General features: G+C 30.4%; 1 protein-coding gene and 1 pseudogene across 3 annotated transcripts in view; both read right to left on the bottom strand.

Moving 5' to 3' along the window:
* GRID2 (glutamate ionotropic receptor delta type subunit 2) overlaps window positions 1–17038 on the bottom strand; it is a 1244525-nt gene that overhangs the window by 699214 nt on the left and 528273 nt on the right. The window lies entirely within an intron of this gene.
* LOC120588542 (uncharacterized) lies at window positions 6123–6241 on the bottom strand (annotated as a pseudogene).

The raw sequence follows: 17038 nt of genomic DNA, 5'->3' as shown, positions 1-17038 counted from the left end.
CAACAGTTATATGTGGTTCATGAGTAAAAACACAAACATCTTGCATTGTATCAAGGCCATCTACACCTCAGGGAGCAGAAGAGGAAGGTAGAGTTCCTGCTATTAGAGCTCTCCATAATCCATTCTTATATATTAACTTTGCATAATCTAGATATTATTCAATTTTGATAATGATAATTTGTAACCTGGATGTGTACATCCACTCTCTTGATATGCTGTTATGTCATCAGTTGGGAAACTGATTGTAAGCAAGTTTTTAGTAATAATAGTGTAATGATTGTAAAAAGTATTTAACTAGTAAAATAAGTTCATAGAAATGTCCTCATATGACAAAATGAAAGGATGAGAGAAAGGATTGTTCACTACTAGTTTGCAACCTACAAGAACTAATACTGATGTAGCCACTAGACTTGATAAGACTGCATTATAATTCCCTCTTCAAGATAATTTTTAACCAAGATTCTCATGGGCTATTCCTAAAGGTTAGGAAATTGAATGCTGAAGCATCCTGTTATGATAAATTCTCAAAGCCAGTTTGAAAACAAACACTATACTGTAATATAATCAATTTCACGTTACAGAAATATTTTATTCTATTCACTCAATACATTAAGTTGTATAAATATTATGAGTCAGTTATTAATCAACACCTCTTACAAGCAGTGTCTACACTGTGTATTATGGTTTCCAGTGATTTTTTAAAAAATAAATTTAGTATTTTAAACAATGATTGAATTTACTAAAATGAAAATATCTTAACATTATAAAATGAATTTATCTACCTTCACACCTCACATTGGTATTGTTACTCTTAATCTTCCTGCATTTGTTCCAGTCAAAAATTAATTCATTGGCATATAAAAAATTTCTTCTTCTTTATAAACAAATAAGTAAATAAATAATAAATTAATTAATTAAATAATCTATCTACACAACTGCTATGAAACTGGATTCTCTTCAGCGATGTTGACTTATGACTTAAGGTGTTTAAAGCAATGAACATAATGGTTTCTACATAGTTATTCCAGAAATGTCAATTATATGATGATTTTTCTTGTCTTATAAGAGCATGGGATCCAAATCCAACTGCTTCCTGATACATTCTCATTGTTTCTCTTCTACCCAAATGTCATGGTATATAGGGAAACCTAGGGAAGACGAGTCTTCTTACTTCACAAAGGAAAGAATAACTATTTTTCCTGATAAAGTTAGAAAATGAAGATCAATAAAATCTCTAATTATATCACTAAATAATATCCCTAAATACTAGAGTAATAGGCAAATTCATGCTTAAGTTACTCTTGAATACAGACATATTTTTCATTGACCTGAGACCAACCTGCATTGTAATAATGTATTATCCATGTTATTCATAAACCATGTTATATGTTAATTTATTTATATTTCCCAAATTAATAAAATATTTTACTCTTTGTTCCTATATTTTTAAAATATTTTATTAAAATGTATCCTTATTAATTCAAATACTAGTATTTTTAAGTTACTTAACCATATCTTTATTACTTCCATGCTATTACCTAGGACTTGATTGCAAAACAACTGAACTAATATGTCACTATTTTTGTATAATGTGCCTACATCCAGGCATTTCAAACCTAACATATTCATTTAAATTCTTCAATGGTTAATCAAGAGAAAACATATTATGAGAATGGTGCCTGCAAATATTTATTCTTAAAACACATCATTTTTGTGCTACTTACTTAGTTTAAGGCTTTAACAATAGACACACACATACACACACATATATATAACATATATACACACACATATATATGTTACTAATTATCTGTCATAGCAATATACAGTATAGAAAGGGGTACTTTCTCAATATCACATGCACTGTAATATGAAATGGGAATTATTGGTAAATATTTTCTCATTATCAATGAATGATTCCTTGTCCATTATTGAATTGTAGTTCAGTTCCTGGTTAAACAGAAATATTTGGAAGTAATACTTTCAGTTGGCTTTATACCATTGCACTAATAGAATTTATCAAAATTATTTCTAAAACATTGTTTCTCACTAATTGCTATTTTTAAGACTAATATCAAAGTAATTTCCAAAATTAAGGTCTTTATCATATTATCATATTCATAAGACATGCTTTTCAGTATTTATGTGTTCAAAAAAAGGCCAAATAGCCTTATTTTAGTTTTAGCTAATCCAGTTTCACGGATATCATAAAATATAAAAAACAAACAAACAGTATTTATTAAACAATCTATTGCATTCTATCTAAATATATGAAAAATCAGATATTTATTAAAAGATACATATATCTTTATATTTTGGTGATATGGGAGATTGAATAAGGATAGACTGAATGAGAACACTTATTGCTATTAAGTGTGAAAATCTTCTTCTGAAGGGACTACAATTTGTGTTAGGTGACCCATAACTTTGTGGGTTAGTGAATCTCAGCTGCCAGTACATCTTTGCACTACACTGCATTCTTACTCAAGGTTAACAATATTTCTTATTCGTACACTTTCTGATTACATAATACTGAGACATTAAAAAAAAAAAAGATTTCAAACTAATCTCAACTCTGCTAAAAATGAAAGAATTGACTAAAATTCTATTTTATTTTTTGTTAGTCTTGAAATTCTGAGTAATTGAAATTGGGATTAAAAATACCTGACTTAGAATACATCTTTTTTTGTAGTAAGAGGATTTTAAAACTATTTTATGTTTCAAAGTATATTGGGACAGTATTGTCTTCTCAGGCTCCCATGTTTCTTTCAAAAGGAAATAAGTTCTATTGGTGCTAGGAAAAGTAGCATTTGCTACTGGAGAAAATAATTGTTAATAATTCAATTATCCTATGTCAAAACACATTGAAAGCCACAGTATGGAATTAAAATAAGAAAACTGGTACACATACCAATTCCTACTGGGAGTCCATAGGCAATATACTTTCTCCTTTTTGTGTCTCATATTGTTGTGGTGAAGGCTAAATTAGTGAATGCATGTAAATCTTTTAGAACAGAGTCTGGTACATATAGGTACTCAATAAATGTTAGCTATATTATTATTATTATTGATTCCATCTAGGAGAATTAATTATACCAAATTTCCACTAAGACCTCATTATATACTACAGATCCCAAGAACATTCTCTTAATTATAATAATTACCATAAAATTTTTATCATTAATTAAATATTAAAATTTCATCCAAGATGGCGTTAATGTTTTTTTATATCTAATAAAGTTGTTATACAGTCAAAATTGTTTATCTATAGTTGTATTGGTCATGTTGTGGGTTATTTATGAAGTTTTAAACTTAGGCTGACTTCTGCTTGACATGACACTTCAAATCTATCTCTCACTGCTTTTAGTTGGCATATTTAGGAGAATTCAAAGTAATTTTGATATTATTCTCACTGAAAGCAGAATTCAAGCAAACATGTTGTTATAACTACACACCAATATAAATGACTTGAGTATTAGCTATGTCACCAATGCCCGCTATTAGTTTGAATAATCAAGAGTTCAGTGTAATAGAAAACAGTTATATCCAATATGGATTTTTATTTTTAACACATGGAAAAGAATCCAAATATGATATGGTCTAACATTAAAAAACAAATGTTTTCTTTGGGTGATTGCTTTACATTGAATATATATATTTAATGAGCATATTTTCATTTACAGGAACATACATTTTTTTTAATCTTACAAGTTTCTTACTATGCTAAGTGAAAAAATCCATTCAAAAAGACCACATATTGTATGGTTTTATTTATATGAAAAATTCAGTGGTTGAATAGCTTTGGGGAACTGGACTAGGGGAGATGAAGACTGACTGTTAATGGGCATAGAGTTTCATTGTAGGTTGATGAAAGTGTTCTAAAATTAGAAAGTGGCAATGGTTGCATATTTGTGTGACTCTATCAAAACCATTGAATTAGTATTTTAAATGAGTGTATTCTGTGGTATACAAGTTATATATCAATAAAGAGGCTTAAAAAAACTAGTTTCTTAAGAGAACTTATTTTCAATGCCAAAGAAAACAAATAACTATTATGAAGAAAGCCTAAAAAGGAATCTTTTAAAATGCTTCATTAGTCAAATATTATGACAAAATAAAATCCGTTATCATCACCAATATATTTGTCCACATTATACTGTAATGACTATGTATAATTTCACTGATTTAAAAAAAATAGAATTGTGATGCCACCAATAAAACTTATCATGAAAGTTAAAATTTCAGCAATATTTTCCACTTCATAAAGGGTTTGTTTCAACTAAAAAAATTCCATCAACAGTCTTAATCTTTCTTGTGAATGTAGGAAAGCACAAATTATGTGTGTCATTTGCATGTCCAAATGGAGTAAAAACAACTATTATTCATTATGTATTATGGTTATTCAGCTTTTCTTTTTGAAATTATCTTTGCTAGAACCAGAATGAAGTAGGTGGCATAAAGTAAAAGAGTTGTGAGGTATGGAAATTGAGAAACCAAATAGAAATGAAGGAGGACAAAGGCCCCATTCCATTTCACTCCAAAGAGAATACAGACTACATATGTATAACAAATACACAGACACATACACACACACACACACACACACACACACACACACACACACACACAAGCCATGCCCAGGATATTCTAACCTCTTTTCTAAACTCTCATAATTTATTTAGTGTTACGCTAGTAACAAGTGTTATGCCTTGTTATTGACATAATTTTCAAAACAAGCTAAAGAACCATGGGCCCAGAGCCTTGTGTTCAGTTCTGTCTCCACACAGAATGATTATGACAGGCATGCACATAGTGCTTACCACATACCAGGCACTGTTCTCTCTGTTTTATATATGATAAATTATTCACATTACATTGTGAAATAGATTCTATTACTACGTACATTTTAAATATAAAAACTGAGGCCCTAAGAAGTTGAAACAACTTGCCGAACAGCAAGTGGTGAATCCAGGATTGAAACTCTGGTATCCTGACAGTACATTCTCTGCTCTCAAACACTGCACAGCTTCTCCAGTTTTGCTCCACTGTTTCTTCTATAACAATGTATTACTGAGTAAATAACATTTTTGAAGAACAAAATATCTTTGTTTTTTACAAAGCTTAGAAACATCATTAGGGACCAACCTTTATCGAAGTGAGCATTAAAATGGCATAGCTAAACTAGTATCAGAAAATTTTATGTCCTAAATAATTCATTCTAAGTAACATTTCATTGGGCTGTATTAGGTTATGAAAATGGAACAAAACATTCTGACTTCAGTTACTTTTGATCCTTTGCATGATACTCTCTATGGAGTTTAGTAAAAATAACTTCTTAAGGTATTCCATTAAACCAAGTAGAGAGACAGAATAAATTATTTCCAAGAAAATTCCAAATCTAAAATTCTAGGATTTATGTTTTTTTGTAAGTACAGAAACTATTGGACATCACTCAGAACAGTACTTCAAAATGATTTTATAAAATTTATTTTTAATTATATTTTGAGATCAGAGCTTTCTCAGTAATTTAAAAAAATTGTTCCCATAAAATTCTATTTAAAGTATTTAATTTAGTCAATAATCTGAAGTTTAGTTTAACTAAAGTTTCCAGAATGGTATAATCTGACATGGGCAGCACAATAAGAAGTAACCATATCTCGTTAGGGGATTCTCCGTACCATCTCTATATATCTCAAAGGTAAAGGTTATATGCTATATAGAAAAATCAGAAGTTATGAAATCAGGTAAAGAATGTTTTTAATACTAACACTACCAATGCATATAAAGCAGCCTTTGCATATTGATTTCCTAATCTGGAAAGAAAGTATAATCATAGGTAGCTCATAGAACTATTAGAAGGACAATTATAAGTTAAATGATTATTTCCTTCTTTAACTTTGAGACAAGAAGTGAATAAATAGAGCTTGTTTTCTCTCTGACTTTCTTTCACTACTTTTATTCCACACTTAAATTTAATTAATATCTATTGATAATCCAAGAATAAAATGTTCATTCATTTTTTTTTTTTTTAATTTTTCTTTTTTAGGCAAGGCAACTCTTGGTTGACCTCACGGATTGCAAGGACCTTGTCAGCTTACAATCCCTTATTTTTTATTTTTTTACACCTACAGCACATGGTCTTCCTAGGTGGTCTCCCATCCAAGTACTAAACAGGCCTGACCTTGCTTAGCTTCCGAGATCAGACGAGATTGGGCTTGTTCAGGGTGGTATGGCTGTAGCATTCATTTACTCATTCATCCACTCGATTATTTATTCATTCATCTGGGTAGACTTTATTTTATGCCAATTACTTTCCAAGACATTTAATCATCCTGCCAAAATTTACCCAAGAAGAGACAGCCTGAATAAGTCTAAGGCTATTAAATAAATTGAATCAGTAATTAATAAACTTCCAAAACAGAAAGTACAAAGCCCAGATAGAGTCACTGGTGAATTCTACCAAATATTTAAGTTAGAATATATATAAATTCTCTACAATCTCTTTCAGAGAATAGAAGCAGAAGGAATGCTTCTTAACTCATTTTATTATCTTAATACCAAAACAAAGACATTAAAAGAAAACTACCAACTAATATCTCTCATGAACATAAATACAAAAAACTTCAACAAAGTATTAGCCAATAGAGTCCAACAATGTATGAAAAAATTATACATTATGACCAAGTTGGATTCATGCCAGTTATCCAAGGCTGTTTCAACCTTCATAAATCAATTAATGCATTCTATCACATTAACAGAGTCAAAAAGAAAAATGGCATGATTATATCAATATATTCAGAAAAAGCAATTTAAAAAGTCCAACATTTATTTATGATGAAAACTCTCAGTAAACTAGGAATACAGGGAACTTTCTCAATTTGACAAAAAAACTATCTACAATAAACCTATGGTTAACATATTTAAAGATGAGAAACTTGAAGCTTTTCCACTAAGACTAGGTCCAAGGCACAAATGTCTCCTCTATCACTTTTTTTCAACATTGTACTGGAAGTTCCAGCTAATGCAAAAAAAGACAGGAGAAGGGAATGAAAGGCATACAGATTGGGCAGGAAGAAATCAAGATCATTGTTTAAAGATGATCATCCATCTAAAAAAATTCCCAAAGAATTAACCAAAACACTGCTGGAATTATAAGTGATTATAGCAGTGTTGCAGGTTATAAGGTTATTATACAGAAGTCAACCTTGTTCCTATATACCTGCACTGACCAAGTGGAATTTGAAATTAATAATACAATATCATTAACATTAGCACCCCGCAAAAAATGAAATATATTGATATAAATCTCACAAAATGTGTACAAGATCCATGAGAAAAACTACAAAGCTTTGATGAAAGAGATCAAAGCAGAATGAATAAATGGAGATATTTCATATTCATGAATAGAATACAACATAGTCAAAATGTCAGTTCATTCCAACTTACCTACAGATTCATTGCAATCTCAATCAAAATCTCAGTAAGTTATTTTATGGTTATTGACAAACTGATTCCACAGTTTATATGAAGAAGCTAAAGACCCAGAAAAGCCAATACAATATTGAAGGACAAGAACAAAGTTAGAGGACTGATGCTACCAATTTTAAGACTTATAAAGTTACGGAAATCTAGACAATGTGGCTTTGGTGAAAAAAAAAAGGGAAATTGATCGATGGAACAGAATAGAGAACCCAGAAATAGGCCCAATAAATAGTCATATGATCTCTGACAAAAGAAGAAAAGCGATACAATGGTGTTGAAACCACTGGACATCCACATGCAAAAAAGAAAAAAGAAAAAAAAATCTAGACACAGACCTAACACCCTTCTCAAAAATTAATTCAAAATGGATCACAGATTCAAATGTAAAATACAAAACTATAAAACTTAGATGACTTTGGGCATGGCAATGACTCTTTAGGTACAACACAATAACAAAGGTATTATTCATGAAAGAAATAATAAATAAGCTTTAAATTTAATAAACATTAAATTGAAAAACTTCAGCTCTGAGAAAGACATGGTCAAGTGAATGAGTAGACAAGCCACAGCCTGAGAGAAAATATTTGCAAAAGTCACATTTGATAAAGAACTGTTATCCAAAATATACAATCAACTAATAAAACTCAACAATAATAAAGCTAACAACTCAATTAAAAAAATGGACCACAGGTCTTAACAGATATCTCACCAAAGAAGATATACATATGGCAAATAAGAATATGATGTCATATGTCATCAGAGTAATGTAATTAAAACAACAATGCGATACCACTACACACCTATTAAAATGACCAAAACTCAGAACACTGACAACATCAAATGCTGATAAGAACATAGAGCAAAAGAAACTCTCATTAATTGCTGGCAGGAATGCAGAACTGTAGAGTCACTTTGGAAAACAGTTTTGTGGTTTCCTACAAAACTAAACACACTGTTACCAAACAATTCTTTTGGGTAATAATGGTAATAAAGGGTAATAATGTTTTCTGCACTAATTTACATTGGGACAAGAGGCAGTCTCTCTATTTAGGTGGCCTAATAGCCTAGCTTTGGGGCTCCAAACTGTGTTACTAAACTAATTCAGAAGCAAGACATGCAATGTAGAAAGTAATGATGTAGAGTTGAAAACCAGGTTTGTCATCGAATGGTGATTCTACTTCTATATCAGAGCCTGGAATTTTACCAACTAATTTAATTTTGCCAACCCTATGTTTGTTGATCTGTAAAATGGAGATGGTAACCAATTCAGAGGTTGTTGTGTAAATTAGGAAAATTATGAATAGAAACAGAGAATGACACTATAAGAGCCTAATGAATATCTGCTATAGTTTTATCACTGAGCTCTGCTTCTCACATTGAATTTTACACATCAAAATTTTCTATGCAAAGAGGGTATTGAGAAATTATTCACCACACCATTCACCACACCACATCACATGCCTGATGCTATTTTAGATGCTCTATATGACATACACACAGGGTCTCTGACATCAAGATGCTTACATTTATAATAAGTAGGAGTTAAGCAAATAATCTCAAGATATGATATAGTGTTAACAAAGATGCATCCTATAACTCTTACCATCATTCAAAAAATGAGAAATTACTTCTGAGTGGAATGGCCAAGAAGACTTCAAGAAGAATTCATACTGTACACAGAAAAAAATTTTTTGAAGCCATCTAAATGGCTCTCTCTTGTTTATACATATTCTTCTCCCTGCACATTTTCCCAGATATTTCCATAACTCTGAGTGTAACAGAGATAATTAATTACAGAATTTGAAACATATCCAACTGCTATTTTCATTATGTAAATAAAATGCATCCCAATTGAATTTGAATTATGTTAAAACTCAAAAAGTACTTGAGAGTGAGTCTTAAAATCAAGTAATATGTAATAGAGTGCTCTCTTCTAATTTCCAAAGATGAACTATACTTTTTTATTAACAAATAAATAATATTTATAAACAATAGTAAATATATCTAAAATCTATATATAGCCAAGATTAAGTATGGTTAATAAATAAATATTTTTTAACGAAATATAAAATTTTTCTAATTTATCTTAATTTCGAAAATATTTGAATTTTACAAGGAAATATTTAAAATTTTTATTTAAATAAAAAATTGACTGACACCTTATGTTCATTTTTGTATTTTATAATTATTTGATAGGATCACTTCTATGATTTAAAATCAATCCAAGCAAATGGCAAACTAAGGTTAATTAGTTTGCTTAATCTACTAGAATTCATTTTGCTCCCAGATGTAATCAAATTTAGACATTAATTCAAGGGAGATGCTTTACATTTAAAACATTAACTTGAGCATATTGACCAACTGTATTAAGTTGTTGCCTAAAGTGGGAAGACATTCTGAATTGTCAGTAGGATTCATCATTAGACTGCTTGGGTTAGACTACAGTTATTACTTCTGAGCTATGTCAATCAAGGAGAGTTACATAATCTCTAATACCTCAATTTGTTGTCTTAAAATGGGCATAATAATAGTGTCAATATCAGAGCATATTTGTAATCATTAAATTGTTTTAAACAATATCTGATACATAAGCTATTCATTAAAGTTAGCTCTAATTATTACCTATGCTTTCAAAAGGGAAAGACACAGAGTCCACTGAAATCTGAGTGGAAGATAGCATAATATGAATCATGAGCTTAAAATTTTATCCAAATTCTATTTGTCTAATATTTAAGTGAAAGGCTTTGTCCTCTGTGAGGTTCACCCCATCCCTTTTGGTCAAAGTGATTACACTTCACCTAAACTCACAGCAAGTATTATCATACCACTTATATGGCTTATAAAGCAATTAATTTTAATATCTTGCATTTTTCTTATACTATAACTTGACATCACACCTGCAGGCTTTGTCTCCCCAGTTTAGTGAACTCTTGCTCTGTATTTCCTGCTATATTCAATAGTACTTGGTAGAGTACCTTATATAGAGTAGAAATTCATGACTTCTTCAGATACGGATTTTTATCACTTATAATCAGAGTTTCCTACTGAATTTTTCATATAGCATAATTATTTTACTGTGAATCATTGAAGACAAGATCTATACTCCTATTTCCAAAACTTATCATAGTTTCTGGCATAGGGTAGGTACTTTATAAAATTCAATCAATTACAAAAATTTGGTCAAGACAACAATTTCTCCTCCCTATATTGGAGGAGGGCTTGATTATCTGTAAATATATTATAAAAGAATAAATCAGGGAATCAAAAAAAGAGGAAACATCAAATTTAATCATCTAAGAAGTTAAATAAGATTTAGATTGATACTGTCCATTCTTCTGGAGAAAATATGTTCTACTACCATTAGAAAACGCTATCCTTCTATTCCAACATTACACCATTGTCCTACTTCATTTCTAAGAATGTAATGGCAGAATATAACTGATACTCATGGGTGGATGACAGTAAAATTGAAGAGATTCAGAGTAGGATCAGCTGTCACACACAAATGTCTTTCAACTCTCTTACAATGTGCTTTGGAATTTGTGTTCTGCATGTATGTGTGTATGTGTGTGTGAGCACATGCATACATGAGCACACATATGTTTGTATATATATGTGTCCACTGCACTTGAATTCATGTGGAAACTGTTCAAATATTGCATAATAAGACGTGTTCAAGTAAGAGTACCAGGGCATAAATTATAGTAAATATTTTTAGGAACATACTTCATAAAAATCTTGAGAATCAGCAAGACGTAACTGAGAAATGAAGAAAAAAATGCCTTTTATACCAAATGATAGGAGGAAAAGCAAAGGACGGAAATTAATTTATATACTTAAAAACCTGTAAAATCTTGATATAAATATAGAGTACATTCCTGTATTCAGTTTCAGAAATTTACTTTACTACTGACATCTGGTTCATATAAAACAATATGATGTGCTATCTTTAGCTAGTTGGGACTCTTAGTGAGAATTCATTTCTAAAGAGTCATCATACTGATCCCTTATGAATTTGTTTGCTGTGATTTGTTCTCTGATGACAGACTCAAGTAACAGCTCTGGTCAGTAAATTCTATTAAATGTAGTGAAATGAATCACATCAACTAATCACTGTTTGAATTTGCTGATCTTTAATAAAGAGAAAATATATTATAAAAATATACTTCTTACTCACTTTAATGTGACACACAAAAATAGCGAGATCACAGATGAGTTCAGAACAATTTGAATGAAATTTTTAAAAATTCTCTTATTGAATTTTCCTAATGCTAAACACATCAATATTTATAGTAGACCTAAACATATATACATATATTACATAGAGTTTTAGGTAAATGTTATAATATATACAATTAAAATAAATTCTAGAATATAGAGCTTACTTTGGGATATCATTTCTATAAGATTACTGAAGTTTCAGGGTTACCTTCTAATGCTCAATGTTATGGTTTGATTTGTGCTCCTCTCCAAAAAAATGTTGAAATTATAACTCCCAATAACTGTGAATGGGATCTTATACATAAATACGAATGTTGCAGATGTGGTAAAGTTAAGATGTGCCCCAATTCAATATGAAAACAGAAGTAGAGATTGGAGTGATAGAGCTGAAAGCCAAGGAATGATGGCCACCACTAGAAACTAGGAAAAGGCAAAGAAGAATTCTCTCCTATAGGTTTCAGAGTGAGCATAGCCCTATTGCCATCTTGAATTTTTACTTTTAGCTTGAGAACTATGAGACAATAAAGTTTTGTTGTTTTAAGCTATCCAGTTTGTGGTACTTTGTTATAAGCAGGCCAGAAAATAAATACACTCAAGTACAGGATTTACAGAGTTACAAAATAAAACACAATGGCAAAAGCAGGCTGAAACATGAGAAGTCCAAAATGGGCAGGGGAGGGATTCTTCCTTGGCTTGTTCAAAGACTGAATTATATACTGAGTTTTACAATTGTGTTATCTAGTCACTTTGCCATCACTGAGTTCCTAATTACCCACAACTTTCTTCAAAAAAGCTATCAAATTTCTCTTAAAATTGTACCTTTGAAAGATTATGGACCTTTTTTCTTGAATCAGAAAAAATAAATGCTTAGGGTCAACAAATACAATATAGTATATTTATGCATAAATGATCAGAGTTAGTGTAATAATATAAAATCATTCATATTTAGATAATAATTTCTGAATATGTTTAAGAAAGTAGAATAAAGTAATTGAGAAAAGTACAGTAATTCTCCTGAAAATTATAAGATCACAAAACCAAGGGAATAATTTTTAAATCAAATGTCATTTTCAGAAATATATCTGCTCTATAAATATAAATTGATAAATTTGCTTATTAGAACAAAAAAAACCTTAAAATGGGATCTTGAAAAAAACTGGTTTATGATATATAAAAAGAATAGGTAAAACAGAACTATAAAGAAAGTTCAAAAGCAAAAGAATGGGTAAAATAGAAAGGATTGATAATATCAGTTGCAAATAATTTTCAATTTATAATGAAGTTATTAAATGTAGTAAAAAGTACACTTTTAATGCAAAAATGTGCAAAACACAATAAAGTTATAAAAGATGCATTTCAGGAAATTCAAGAAAAATGTAGAATAATTATTATGATATTCAAAGTTGTCTATGAATAAAGAAGTATATGGAAATGAAAATATGTGACCGACAAAATTGATAAAAGTAAGTATATGCAGTATATACCAAGTAAGTGATAATATAAAATATATAAAAATAAGAATATAAATTAAATTATAAGATTTATAATATTTATATAATATACACTATATAAAAAGAAAATTATTTTCTTGTCAAGAATTCATGAAATCATCACACAAATGATCATATATTAGGCCACGAAAACACCACAAAATGCCAAACGAAATTAATTTTTAAAAGTTACATGGTAAAAGTCACCGGAAAGCAGTTAAATTAAATAGCATACTGTATAAAATATTTGTAACTCATAGAGATCTACTCTCCCTAGAGAAGAAAGGTTTTTTGCAAATGATAGGAAAAAGAACACAATAATTTATATGAGTAAAGAACATAGATAAGTCATAGAAAATAAAATACATAAATGTACGCATCACTTAAAACAGAACACATGTTTATCTATCAGATTGATTAAGATCTATAATCTTGTTAGGTTACTTAGTGAATATGTAAGAAAACAAATGTTCCCAAAGATTGCTGGACTAAATACACACTGGTACAACTCCTTTAGAGGGCAACGTGGCAATAAATCAATGATATGAATGCATTTACCCCTTGCTAGTAACTCTGGTTTCAGAAATTTATCCTCTACTTTATTGCACATATGTGAAAGCATGTATATATACAACATTTCACTGAATCATTGATGTTAATTAAAAAAAAGATTGGGAAATCCTTAGGGAATAGGTTAAATAAATTACCCATGCAATGAAAGAATATGAAACTCTTCAAGAATAAAGGACTGTTATCCAAAACATATTAAATACTTGAAGCAAGGTGCAGAATAATGTGTGTAGAATGAAGCTATCTAAATAAAAAGGGATAGGAAATTAGGATTTGCTTGTGTATCTATTACATATCCCTAGAAAAAGAAATGGGTGGTTGGGCCACAGAGGTGGAAGAAAACTAGTCACTGGGCTTTATGCTTTTTAAAATTTGAACATGTGAATACGTTATACATTTAAAAGAAAATATTCTGTTGTTAATTTTTGGATTATTTTACATGGCACACCATAAAATCTGTAGAGGCACACTTCTTTTCATTTGATAAGCTTAGAAATCTAACAGAAAGCTTAAGGATAATTCTGTTGCAATAATGAAAAGCATAGGGATAATCAAAAGAATATTGAAAACACCAGAAAATATTTACCTATCTTTACTTCGGTAAAATCCATTGAACATATATACCTTTAATAGAGTGGTTCTTGTTCTTCTGCAAAAAGATGTCAGAAAACTAGGGTGCCTTCCAAGAAAACTGTAAAGAGTTCATTTTAGAAAAACAGAAAAAAAATCTTTAGGGTTTTATAATAGAAAAGGAAAATATTGGAAATGAAGAGGAACAAAACCTTTGAAACCATGATCAATATAAATGATGAATGTGGACTTGCCAAGTAATTCTCAAAAGAGCAGAATATGGGAGCATCCCATAATCGAAATACGATTAGGTACTTTTATTTAAAAAAAAAAAAAGAAAAAAAAAACAGTCTAAGTTACCTAGAAGGCAATATTTTTCTAGTATACATTACTTCAAATGATGTCAAAATTATAAAGCTTAAGCACATTTTCAAAGCTTCATATAAATAATGGAGAGTGAGACAAAATCAAGGACTAACTTTTGATTAGGGAGGCAAATGTATCCTACTGCCATGCTTGCCTGGTGCCAATATTAGAGGAAGTAACCTAGGAAGAATTATCTATGATTAATCCCATTTCTTCTGGGAATGAGCAGGAACACTGCCCAAGTCCTAGTTGTGAAACTAATGAAGCATCAGGGGAGTGAAGCAATATTAACTAATAATCACAACTGGACTGAAAAAATAATGTAAGTCAACACTTTATATTTTGATATCTCTATTCAAACAAAATCACTCATAGGATTCTAATATATCACCTTAGTACATAAGTCCTCCATAATTTACACTGACCTTGCTAGTGGAAACATATTCTTTGTTGATTTTGTCCAAGATTTACTTTGCTCTGTCAGTTGGAGAATCGATTCAGGTCAGGGAGAAAACCTCCAAACACCTATTGTGAGCCAACACGCAAAAATTAGACCACCTGGTGTGTGAATGCCAGAGGACAAAATACTTTTCGCTTTTTCTGAAAACTCAGTAGAAAGTGTAACGTAGAATAAGTCTGTCAAAGTAAATGATTAGTTTCCCAAACATGTGCAGCTGGGCAGAGAAGCAAAATCAGGACAAATTCAAAAGCTAAACTTTGCTATATCTTTATTAACTCATCTTGTTTGCTATCTCAAATAGGCATATAAAAATAGTCATTTCTTTTGTCCTAAACATACTCTGCCATTCCCTCTGTGAGAACAGCTAAAGACAAATGTGCTAGCAGAGGGAGATGACCAATTGCAGGTTCAGCACCAGGGTGTTTATCTGAAGTTGACTGATCTCATTAGATCCTGAAGAGTATCAGATAGAAAAATCTTTAGAAGATGGTTCCCCTTCACCTCATGCTCATGGACACAGAGAAAAACAATCCTTGGTGCATGACTATACTAACATCAGTTTAGTTGCAATATTTAGGATGGTAACAGGTTTCTAAAGAGTTTCCACCTCCATAGACAGAGATATTTGACCTCCTAGAGTGCTTAAAAGAGTGTGCCAGGGACAGAAAGGTTACCAAATTCTACCTGAAAGAATCCATCACTTCCAAACAAGATCACTGCTAAAGCAATTACTTTTTCTATTTTTTCCTATTTCTTATCTCAGCAGGGTCACATTTAGCTCCCTATCTGAACTCTGCCAATTTTACTGTTGGAAGAGAGCCAATCGTAAACTAAAATTCAGTCACCTCTGACGTTGTAAGGCTACATTAGCTTCTCATTCAGTAATCTTTTTCTAAAATGTTATGTTTTATTTCATTTATAAATTTGTCCTTAATATTTAGATGTTCAATAATTATAAATTCAACAATTAGTTCTATTTGATCTATCCCATTTAAAAAAGTTAAGTTACACCACAAATTCTCTCCCTCCCCGCTTCTCTCTTCCTATCCCTCCCTCTCACATACACGTACCACTACTGTCTAATTGTATAACAATGATCCCTCCAGATCCCTTTCAGGGATCCTCTCATATTGTCACACACTCATAGGACTGATATCTGAGAAAAAGAACGTCAAGCTCACACAAACACACATATACACACATATGATGTTTACGAATGAGTTGTTTGGACTTAATGTGTTTCTTCCTGGAAAAAAATATATATGCATGCATGCATGCATAAATAAATAAATAAAATATATGTGCACATAGACGTATATATACATAAAGTCTCATATTTGTTTCCAATTAGAAAATGAAGATTAGAAGCCACACAATTTATAGCTGATTCATATACACCTAGAATAAGTGTCAGAATAAATCTGAAGGTTAAACGCTCCAGATTTCATTCTCATGTGATATCTCCATTTGTGTTCTCAAAGGTTTTAACTCATCATGCTTCAATTTGCAAATGAGAAGATTTTAATTTGGGAAACTGTAAAGCAAATACATATGCTCAAATAGTTTATAATGTGTTCTATTCCCTAAAAAAATTAAAGAAAATTAATTCTAGGCAATACATCATTCATATATCATATTTTGGACCACATTTGAATAGTTTTTCTTCACCATAAAATTATTCACTGATTCTGAATTTGATGAGTGAGTTTAAATAAACATTTCTTTAGTGCATAAAAAGTAGAGGGGAAAAAAAAGAAAAAAAAGAGAGAGATCTGTAATTCTCATACACTAACATGAGTTATAGCAATCATACATATTTTTACCTTATGCTTGCAGATTTAAATAGGAAAATAGTATAAAAGTAATCTTTAGAGAATCT

Source organism: Pteropus medius, unplaced genomic scaffold (assembly GCF_902729225.1).
Source record: "Pteropus medius unplaced genomic scaffold, Ma_sr-lr_union100, whole genome shotgun sequence".
NCBI classification, from domain to species: Eukaryota; Metazoa; Chordata; class Mammalia; order Chiroptera; family Pteropodidae; genus Pteropus; species Pteropus medius.
Note: the sequence above shows the minus strand (reverse complement) of the source record. Positions and strands in the feature narration are given on the sequence as shown.